The following is a 12,209-nucleotide window of genomic DNA, read 5'->3' as shown; positions in this document are numbered from 1 at the left end:
TAAAAAAATCTTAGAAAGCAGCAGTGACCATGGGACACAATACCAAACATGTCACCTAGTATTCAAGACTATTTCAATCAACCTGTATGGACAAGTTCTGACACATATGATTCTGACTCTGGCTCTAAATACATTTCTGGGGCAGATGGGACTTGAACCTGGACCTTCAGACCCAGAGCTGGGACACTGTCATTGGACTACAAGAGCACTACCTATTTTTCATATGTCATTCAGCTTTCTCTTGAACACTTGCAATGTGTTTGCTCTCACTGCATATTATGGCAAAGATCAATGATCCTCTGTGAAAAAGAGAAACTCCCCATCTAACCGAGTTCTCAGCTCCTGCAGCTTAAACATAAAGACTGTCCAGGGGGTCTCCAATTTACAAATATCTGACTTAAGTACGCTTGTACATATAAATGTGATCCCATACTTCAGAGTAATTTTAAATATCTGACATATGAGCATTTCCTGTACTTGCAAATGGCTGTTTTATATTGTCTTGCATTGTGTTCTTACTTGAATACAAAACACATTCGAATGGACTCAGGTACAGAATCCGTTTGCAACCTGGGGAGTGCCTGTACTTACATAGCTCACCATTGGCATTAAACATTTGCATGAGAAATCCAAACTATATAAAAGTGTACAGTCCACATGGAGTATAATAAAATGACAACTCAAAAAACTGATCATCAGTGATTGATAGATTAATGGGCCTAATCTGAATAGTAACACTTAAATTTCTTTTCAGAACATAAGACTGTAAGAAAAAAGATACGGAAAGTATATTCAAATCATCAAATCTTCTCTCCGGTACATTAATTCCACCACAACAGAATCTAATTGTATTTTGGATAGTGTCAATAATTATATATCTTACATCTTTCTTGGTGGATTAATTAAAACACTCTAAGTGAAATCAGGTGGATATATTTGTATATCCTTTGCTGTCAGCAAAAAGCAACATTCAAGAACAAAAGAGGTTGCAGAATGCAAGCTTTTGGTGAATTAGGGTGTAAGTCAGTTATCTCAGTACATACAATTTAAAATTGGGTCTAGTTATGGATTTGCAAAAGGTCGTTATTAGGATCATAAGTCAGGCGATACAATTGTACACAACCTGCACAACTCTGCGCTGAACACGAATCGTTATTTCTTCTATTCTGTTGGCTTAAAATGCCAAAGTTCCCTCCAAATAGTATTGTGACCACCAGCTTCTCAGTGAGGAATGGTCAATAAATGCTGACTTTTGCCAACAACATCCATATCCAGTGAATGAATAGAAATCACAAATGCTATTTGAGTCAGTCTAGCTTAATTAGTTTGTAACTATTTTGTTTATGTTTTAAAATTTATGTATTATGCTTAATTTTTCTACATTACTTTTGTTTTACATGAAGTGCATCTGAAATGAAGTTCATCAATAAGACACAAGCCACATAAGGGAAACACAATATAAGCAATCAGAAACAAACACCCTTAGTCAGCAACCTTAGAAAGAATATACAAACTATATTTTAGACTTGCAGCACTCATAAAAAGCCGGAATACAAAAACTGTTTTTGGCATGAATAATATTTTTCATCATGCATCTATGAATTATGAGTAAGAGTAGATTCTCATGGCATTTACTACATTAAACTCTGGAGCAGCAGAGGCTGAGGAGAGACTTGATAAAAGTCTATCACGTTAAGAGATACATAGATAGGGTTGGTGGTCAGAATCCTTTCCCCCAAGTGTCTAATACTAGGGGGCATGTAGTTAAGGTGAGAGGGAGAAAGTCAAAGGAGATGTGAGGGGCAAGTTTTTTTTTACACAGAATGCTGGAGTCTGAAACATGCTGCCAGGGTTAGTGGTGGAGGCAGATATGATAAGGGTGTTTTAAGGACTTTTAGATAAGCACATGAAATGCAAGCAATGGAGGGATGTGAACCAAGGGCAAACAGACGGGATTAGTTGAATTTGATGTCATGTTTAGCACAACATCATGGGCGGAAGGGCCCATTCCTGTGCTGTATTCTTCAATGTTCTAAACTGCTTATGAATACATGCTCAATGTCCTATTTAATACATTTCATGAGAAAATAATAATACAGCACGCATGTGTTGGTACTGTATGTTTACTCCAACATTAATCATATATCATTTAACAATTAATCATAATTTTTTTCTTTTAAATCATATGCAAAATATATCCTCTAACGCTTCAGAAAATGCCTTTGTTGGTTACACATGGTTTTGCTAGATATTTGAATATAATTCTGGAGTCTGCAAAGCTCTAAGAACTGCAGTAAGATTTGTGCCAAAGTAAAATAAGAATTTGCTGAGAGTACTGTAAACCAAGAAATATTCTAAATTTAGGTATGCTTTTCTCATCCACTTCACAATACTCAGCAATTGAAATTTGCATAAATCTGTATGCAGGTCTTAATGTGATAGCAAGTGAGCATTTAAAATGCTGTGAAGGTCCTCCTCAACAAATGCAATCAGATGCAAAAGATACAGCTTTTAAATAGTTGGGGTCTTCAGACAAAGAAAACTGATGATAGATCTATACTGTTAGTTAACACACAGACAGAGTGTGCAACTCTATTGCTGCACCATAGGCAAGATGTGATTGCAGTAGAGAATATTCAGAAGAGGTTCATCAAGAGTTTGCCTGGGCTGCAGCGATTCAGCCAGGAAGTGAGACTAGGTAGGCTGTGGTTGTTTACCTTAGAGCATGGAAGGCTGAGGGGGTATCTGGTTTGGGTGTATAAAGTTCTGAGAAACATAGTTTTAAGGTAAAGAGCAGGAAGTTTGGAGGTGATATCAAGAAAATGATTTTCACATTGTTTTGGATGTGGGGAACTCACTGCCTACAAGGGTGGTAGGGTTTGAAATAATCAAGGTATTTAAGATCTATTCAAATTAATTCTTTAAAAGCCATAACATGCAAGTCTATGGGTGATAAGCTTGGTATAGTTGAATGTTTGATGACCATCCTGGGTGAAAGGACTTCTTTCCAGGCTGTATATATTCTTTATGACTCTAACGCATGCAACTAAAAAACAATATTGGATTCACACAATACAATGTGTTTCAGTCTTCTAGTCGGTGAGTTAGCATTCTTTTCTCTGTTTTAACAGTGCTGTGGCATGAAGTTCATTTCTATTTGTCCAAATTGTGAACAAAGCACAACAGCTTCGTTATTTTCATTATCTTCTTTAGGTTTTGTTATGACTGTATTGGTTTTGTGAAGGGAATTGCATGTTTATTCAAGTTATTAGAGTTTTTTTGTGCGAATGTAATGTGTGCTATGAATAAAGGGAACTGATGGATGTACTGTACTTAGATTTCCAGAAGGCGCGAGGTCAGGCTCTACAGTTTACAGTGAATTTAGCATCTGTAAAGCATTGTCTTCCAGTGCTAATTATAGAATGTGTTTGTGTAATGGAAAGCTCAGGTGTCAGTCTTAAGTCCATTTATCTGAATACATTTGTTTAGTTGACTTGACAAGCAATTTGTGTGCAGTATGTAATGGTCATGATTGCTTGAGGTCTTAATTCTTAATGCACATTTTTGGATGATGAATGTCCTGCTGGTAAAGTGCCAATTGAAGCTAGATGGGTGGCCTTATTGAATCAGTGGCTGCATGATGACTGCAATCTCTCCTAATAGAGCCTCCAATTCCAAAACTTTTCCTCTGTATCCCACTGCTCCCAACCCAGAAGGCAAAACCAATTATCTAGTCGGCCTGCTTTGAATATGGTATTAGCCATTTTATGTGGTTATTGCAAATTTGATTTTTCAACTTGGTGTTCTATGAGTGAATTACTTGCCATGCAAGAAATTTCCCTACATTCTTCTTTTGTGTTGCTGTCCATGTGGCCTCATGATCTTTCAGTTTCCCCTGACTTTCATGGAGCCCCTTCAAGTTATAACTAAATGCCCACTTTGACCCATGAGCCCATGACTTTGGAAATACCCATGCTCCTGATAGCCCTACACTCTCACAATGTGGAGTCTCGGATTACTGTGGCCTTCCTGTAAGTCTCATTCCACATGCCCCCATCCCCCAATTCTCTATGAGATTCTACCATTTTGTTTAGAATTGACCCCATCACAGTGAGATTCCCTCAGTGATGTTGTGTGAAGAAGCACGTCTCCAAACATGAGTTGCTTTCTTTCTGTAGGACTCCTTGGACTGTTCCCAACCAAATTGACCAAACTCTCAGAATTGACTGTGGGCCATCACTCTGACTGACTTGGCAGAATAGTCTGACTGAGCATGGCCCACTACCATTCCCCATCTCCTCTAGCCTCTGGAATACTCTCTCCACAGCACCACAACTGACTGAATTATAATCCCCTTATCATGGCCATTTGGACCGGAATGAGATAATCCTCCAACTGACTGTGACTGTATCCCTCACTAACCTTAAACCTTTTTCAACCCACCAAGAGCTGCTTCCCTTTAATTTTCAAACCTGGTTGAAACATTTGCAGTGTGTTTACCATGTAAACTGCAGACATAGGGTGGGGGTATGACATTTCAGTAGTATGGTACTACACAACAGAAAGACCAGCCACTTGACTGTTCAGGGCTCACCACTATGACAAATTGCCTGCCTCTTCTTCTGCACTAAAAAACAATGTAAGCCATGGAGGCTGGCAACCTATCACAGCACTGAAGACATGAACTTCCAAGAGATCAATTGTGTTAGGGGATTCTGTAGTCCGAGGTACAGAGAGAGTTTTCTGGGGCCAGCAGCGATAAAGCAGAATGGTGTGTTGCTTCCCTGGTACCAGGATCAAGGATGTCTCAGAGAGGGTGAAGAATGTTCACACAGGGGAGAGAGGCGAGCAAGAGGTCATAGTCCACATTGGAACCAATGACATAGGAAAAGAAAAGGTTGAGATTCTGAAGGGAGAGTTAGGCAGAAATTTAAAAAAGAAGTCCTCAAGAGTAGTAATATCTGGACTACTCCCAGTGCTATGAGCTAATGAGGGCAGAAATAGGAGGATACAGCAGGTGAATGCATGGCTGAGGAGCTGGTGTACGGGAGAAGGATTCACATTTTTGGATCATTGGAATCTCTTCTGGGGTAGAACTGACCTGTACAAGAAGGACGCATAACACCTAAATTGGAAGGGGATTAATATACTGGCAGGGAAATTTGCTTGAGCTGCTCGGGAGGATTTAAACTAGTAAGGTGGGGGGGGAAGGTTGGTGGGGGGTGGGACCTGGGGAGATAGTGAGGAAAGAGATCGATCTGAGACGGGTGCAGCGAGAACAGAAGTGACTCAAACAGTCAGGGCAGGCAGGGACAAGGTAGGACTAATAAATTAAACTGCATTTATTTTGATGCAAGGGGCCTAACAGGGAAGGCAGATCAACTCAGGGCATGGTTAGGAACATGGGACCGGGATATCATAGCAATTACAGAAACATGGCTCAGGAATGGGCAGGACTGGCAGCTTAATGTTCCAGGATACAAATGCTACAGGAAGGATAGATAGGGAGGCAAGAGAGGAGGGGGAGTGGCATTTTTGATAAGGGATAGCATTACAGCTGTGCTGAGGGAGGATATTCCTGCAAATAAATCCAGGGAAGTTATTTGGGTGGAACTGAGAAATAAGGAAGGGATGATCACCTTATTGGGATTGTATTATAGACTCCCTAATGGTCAGAGGGAAATTGAGAAACAAACTTGTAAGGAGATCTCAGCTATCTGTAAGAATAATAGGGTGGTTATGATAGGAGATTTTAACTTTCCAAACATAGACTGGGACTGCCGTAGTGTTAAGGGTTTAGATGGAGAGGAATTTGTTAAGTGTGTACAAGAGAATTTTCTGATTCAGTATGTGGATGTACCTACTAGAGAAGGTGGAAAACTTGACCTACTCTTGGGAAATAATGCAGGGCGGGTGACTGAGGTGTCAGTGGGGGAGCACACTGGGGAAGCAACCATAATTCCATCAGATTTAAAATAGTGATGGAAAAGGATAGACCAGATCTAAACGTTGAAGTTCTAATTTGGAGAAAGGCCAATTTTGATGGTATTAGGCAAGAATTTTCGAAGGCTGATTGGGGGCAAATGTTCACAGGTAAAGGGACGGCTGGAAAATGGGAAGCCTTCAGAAATGAGAATCGAGAATCCAAAGTATATTCCTGTCAGGGTGAAAGGAGAGGTTTGTAGGTGTAGGGAATACTGGATGACTAAAGAAATTGAGGGTTTGTTTAAGAAAAAGAAGGAAGCATATATAAGGTATAGACAGAATAAATCGAGTGAATCCTTAGAAGAGTATAAAGGAAGTAGGAGTATACTTAAGGGGGAAATCAGGAGGGCAAAACGGGGACATGAGATAGCTTTGGCAAATGGAATTAAGGAGAATACAAATGGGTTTTTACAAATACATTAAGCACAAAAGGGTAACTAGGAAAAGAATAGAGCCCCTCAAAGATCAGCAAGGCAGCCTTTGTGTGGAGCTGCAGAAAATGGGGGAGATACTAAATGAGTATTTTGCATCAGTATTTACTGTGGAAAAGGATATGGAAGATATAGACTGTAAAGAAATAGATGGTGATATCTTGAAAAATGTCCAGACTACAGAGGAGGAAGAGCTGGACGTCTTGAAACAGGTAAAGGTGGATAAATCTTCAGGACCTGATCAGGTGTACTCTAGAGCTCTGTGGAAAACTAGAGAAGTGATTGCTGGGCCTCTTGCTGAGATATTTGTATCATTGATAGTCACAGATGAGGTGCCAAAAGACTGGAGGTTGGCAAACGTGGTGGCACTGTTCAAGAAGGTTGGTAAGGACAAGCCAGGGAACTATAGACCAGTGAGCCTGACGTCGGTGATGGGCAAGTTGTTGGAGGAAATCCTGAGGGACAAGTGGTACATGTATTTGGAAAGGCATGTTGATTCGGGATAGCCAACATGGCTTTGTGCATGGGAAATCATGTCTCACAAACTTGATTGAGTTTTTAGAAGAAGTAACAAAGAGCATTGATGAGGGCAGAACAGTAGATGTGATCTATATGGACTTCAGTAAGGTGTTCGACAAGGTTCACCATGGGAGACTGATTAGCAAGGTTAGATCTCATGGAATACAGGGAGAACTAGCCATTTGGATACAGAACTGGCTCAAAGGTAAAAGACAGAGGGTGGTGGTGGAGGGTTGTTTTTCAGATTGGAGGCCTGTGACCAGTGGAGTGCCACAAGGATCGGTGCTGGGCCCTCTACTTTTTGTCATTTACATAAATTATTTGGATGCGAGCATAAGAGGTACAGTTAGTAAGTTTGCAGAAGACACCAAAATTGGAGGTGTAGTGGACAGTGAAGAGGGTTACCTCAGATTACAACAGGATCTTGACCAGATGGGCCAATGGGCTGAGAAGTGGCAGATGGAGTTTAATTCAGATAAATGCGAGGTGCTGCATTTTGGGAAAGCAAATCTTAGCACTTATACACTTAATGGTAAGGTCCTAGGGAGTGTTGCTGAACAAAGAGACCTTGGATTGCAGGTTCATAGCTCCTTGAAAGTGGAGTCACAGATAGATAGGATAGTGAAGAAGGCATTTGATATGCTTTCCTTTATTGGTCAGAGTATTGAGTACAGGAGTTGGGAGGTCATGTTGCGGCTGTACAGGACATTGATTAGGCCACTTTTGGAATATTGTGTGCAATTCTGGTCTCCTTCCTATCAGAAAGATGTTGTGAAACTTGAAAGGGTTCAGAAAAGATTTACAAGCATGTTGCCAGGATTGGAGGATTTGAGCTATAGGGAGAGGCTGAATAGGCTGGGGCTGTTTTCCCTGGAGTGTTAGAGGCTGAGGGGTGACCTTATAGAGGTTTACAAAATTATGAGGGGCATGGATAGGGTAAATAGGCAAAGTCTTTTCCCTGGGGTGGGGGAGTCCAGAACTAGAGGGCATAGGTTTAGGGTGAGAGGAGAAAGATATAAAAGAGACCTGAGGGGCAACCTCTTCACACAGAGAGTGGTATGTGTATGGAATGAGCTGCCAGAGGAAGTGGTGAAGGCTGGTACAATTGCAAATTTAAGAGGCATTTGGATGGGTATACGAATAGAAGGGTCTGGAGGGATATGGGCCGGGTGCTGGCAGGTGGGACTAGATTGGTTGGGATATTTGGTCGGCATGGTCGGGTTGGACCGAAGGGTCTGTTTCCATGCTGTACATCTCTATGACTCTCACTCTAAGAGGAGAAGTGTAAGTGATATATAAATGAGGTATTCGACTATTAATGAAATGCAAATATATGGAAATAAGGTACTTGCTACTGACAGTGAGATTCTGAAGTCACGATATAAGACTTGGGGGAAAGTGCAAAACATTTCCTTGACATTGTTATTCTGATTTTTTCATCTTTTCTTTGCTCCCCAACTTCGTTACCATTGCTCATGCCACACCAGGAAGAGGAGAAACCTGCTTTGCAAATCTTTTTTAATGCAGAGGTAGATAAATTCTTGATAAGAAGGTAGCAAAGGTAAAAGGAGTAATCAGATTAGCTTTGACCTTATTCGGTGGTAATGTAGACTCCTGCTCCTAATTCCTGTGATAAAATGAAGTAACTGCACTTTTTTTTCTGTTTTGACATTCTGAAGAGCTGGGAAATTTTTTGCATGTACTTAACTAAATTTTAATCACTAAATGTTATCATTTAAGGTGAAATGTTGAGGTCCAATAAAGAGACTAGAAGTGGGGAAAACATATTAATTCTGTGAATTAGGCTTGCCTTATGTACATGCGATGGGAGAAGGTTTCAATTTGGCTCATTCAATTTATAAGTATCAATTCCAAGCTTAGAAACTTGGACTTGCTTAAGGCTGCATCAATATTAAAAGATTATTAATGCAAACAAAAGTTAATTTTGCTAATTTTTCAGTTGACCACAAATCTGCACATTAAAATTCAAAACTCTTTATTGTAATGGTGAAAAATGCAAGCCATTTACAATGAGGGGTTCTCATTTGAATCAAATAGAATCCCCACAGTGTGAAAACAGACCATTCTGTCCATCGAGCCCATCCCAATCCTCCAAAGAGTATCCCACACATACCCACCTCCCCACCCTATACCTGTCTCCCTGCATTTCCCATGGAAAATCCATCAACCTGCACCCTCTGGGCACATTAGCATTGCCAATCTACCTAAACTGCACATCTTTGGACTGTGGGAGAAAAGCAGAGCACCCAGAGGAAACCTGCACAGACGCAGGAAGAATGTGCAAACTTCTCACAGACATCCAAGGCTGGAATTGATCCCAAGTCTCTGGTGCTGTCCGGCAGCAGTCTAACCACTGAGCCACCATGACGTGGACATTTTTTTTTGTTTATGGGATGTGGGCATTGCTGGTGAGGTGAATATCTATTACCCGTACCTAATAAAACGTTAACCACATTATTGTGGGTCTGGAGTCATATGAAGGCCACAAGGTTACTTAAAGGACATGAGTGAACCGGGTTTATTACAATTGCCAGGGTAATCATTAGGCGAGCTTTATTTATTGAATTCAAATTTCACCATCGGCAAACGGTGGGATTCAAACCCATGTTAGCCAGGGGTTCTGGATCATTAGTTCAGTGACATTACCACACAGACACAATATTGGGAAGGTGAAGGCCATAGTGGTAATGTCATAAACATAAGGAGAATTTGAAGAAAATCCTTCAGTTTCTTATAATAACACCTAAGTATATATAATATATATCTATACATACTCTAATGTTATTATAAGAAACAAAAGGATTTTCTTCAAATTCTCCTCAAATTTTCTTCACATTAATACCTTTGTTTTGTTTGTTGGACGTTGTTATGGTTGCAGTGTTTACCTATTAATAAATATGCATTTCAAAAGTAATCAATTTGATCAAAAGTGCCTTGCAATTATGTAAGGATAACATACTATGTGAACACCAGGAACTGGATAGCTACTTGACGTTGGGGAAAGAGTAAAGGAAGACCTGGTTTGACGTGTAGAGTTTGAGGTAAATTTAATGGCAGGGTTTGTTGGCACTTTTGTAGTGTGAGGTTAAGATCAGGAGCCTGGAGCAGGAGATGTTCAGGATACAGAACCAGGTATCTCTGAGAAGCATCAGGTCAGGTGGTATCAGAGGCTGGTGTTAGAAGAGGGGATAATGGAGGAGATCAGATGAGTTGTGAGTGGGTTGTAAATGGGAGGCCTTGTAGAGGTGATGTAAATGGTTTGGGAGTGGCCATGTCAAATGATTGTATGAAACAGATATTTCAGGTGTTACAAGGCAGTGTACTTATCTCCTGGATCTAACAGTCCATATTGCCCTTTAGATGAGGAGGTTTCTGAAACTCAGGAAACTCCGAGGGAACTCAGCCGGCCAGGGTTAAACTTAAAGGTGCAGAGTATCCTGTGAGTGGATTGGTTGCCCACCTCCCTCTCTGCTAAAATTGAAGTTGGGAGAGTCGGGATTGGGTTACAACTTTTTATGTTTTAATTTCCCTTCTAGCCAAAACCTGCCTGTTTTTGGTGTCAAAATTCCTCCTTAGATTGAAGGTCTTTTTTCATTTTGTTATATTCTTCTTAATTACGTAAGCTTGAATGAAATGGAATTATCTTAAACATGTCAAAAAGAAAACTGTGGAAGAGATTTTCACTTATAAAGCTTGTGGAACTTAGATAAAAGTCGATATTTAATATTTAACATTTACAACTCGATGACAAATGCTTTCAAGCTGTCAGGAATAAGCAGAATTCTTTGACTTAAAATAACACAGCTAAGTGTCACTCTGTCAAATATTCTTCACTGTTAGTAACTTCGACAAATAGCTGACAGCATTTCTTGTGAGCTATTGTGAATCAAAATTAGAATAATTTATGAAGTTTTGTATTATCTGTATAATCAGAAGAAATAAACTATATTATATTTTAAGCATAGTGCAGTATAATATTACTGTTGTGCTCAGGAGGTAATGAGGTTATGTTACACAAAAACAATTCTGCACTGTAAACCATGCCAACTGAGTTAAAAGCATGTTTAGTGAATTTCCTAAATTACAGAATCATAGAGTCATATAACACAGAAACAGACCTTCGGTCCAATTTGTCCATGCCAACCGGGTTTCCTAAAATTCCCATCTGTCTGCATTTAGCCTAAATTCTTCTAAACCCTTCCTATCCATGTACCTGTCCACATAGGCACGACTCTCTGCGTGAAAATGTTGCTCCTCCGGTCTCTTTTAAAGCTTCCCCCTCTCACCTTAAACCTATGTCCTGCAGTTTTGGACTCACCTATACTCTGAGGAAAAGACCTTGTCTATTCACCTTATCTATGCCCCTCAAAGTTACCTGTCAGTTGGAGGTTGTGAAGGGCTCTTTGGGAATTAATAATATCTACAAATAAATACACTTTTTCAATAAGCTGTTCCACTCCAAGACATAATTCTGAAGTTAGCAGTTGAGTACTTTTGGTTTAAAGTTAGTAAAATCTGTGATTACCACTTCAGTCATGATTCACATTGTGGAGTTTTTTGCAATCTCTGCGAGTATTTTCAGTGGTTGCTAAACTGATAAGCCTGACTTGAGTTATGTTTACATTAGGGCCACTTGTTACATAACTCTACTTCGCTATGTTTCATTTTAAGAATTGTACAACATGGAACCCTTATGACAATACAACTTAAAATATCAGTGGAAAAGCAGCACATCTTTATTTCAAATAAATATTTACAATTAATGACAAAGAATGCATTTAGTGAAACATATAGCTATCAGTTTAAAAGTTTTAAAGCAATCAGTGAATGTCAAAATTGTTCCAGAGCACAGATCCTTCCAGTTTTCACTATGTATAACATTTGTTTTCTAGAATATAGTATCTGCAAACTTGTTTGAATTTTGTATTCTAAATAGTATAAAATAGTACTGTATTTAGCGTATCATAAGAATTACAATCAGAAAAGAATTTATAAAAACACATCACATTCAATTTTTTTTGTCATCCTGAAAAAAATAATGAACTTCTCAAATTATTAATCTTCCACTATTTTCATCTAGTGACAGTGATAAAGTGCTGGATAGTAATAATACCAGCATTTTCAAAATTAATCTAAAGACTTTTTTGGCAAGGATATCAGTCAGAATGTAGAATAAAAATGGTGACACGGTGGTTCAGTGGTTTGCATTGCTGCCTCACAGCACCAGGGACCTAGGTTCAATTCCCACCTCAG

This window comes from Hemiscyllium ocellatum, chromosome 24 (genome assembly GCF_020745735.1).
Source record: "Hemiscyllium ocellatum isolate sHemOce1 chromosome 24, sHemOce1.pat.X.cur, whole genome shotgun sequence".
NCBI classification, from domain to species: domain Eukaryota; kingdom Metazoa; phylum Chordata; class Chondrichthyes; order Orectolobiformes; family Hemiscylliidae; genus Hemiscyllium; species Hemiscyllium ocellatum.
This window is presented reverse-complemented; position numbering follows the sequence as displayed.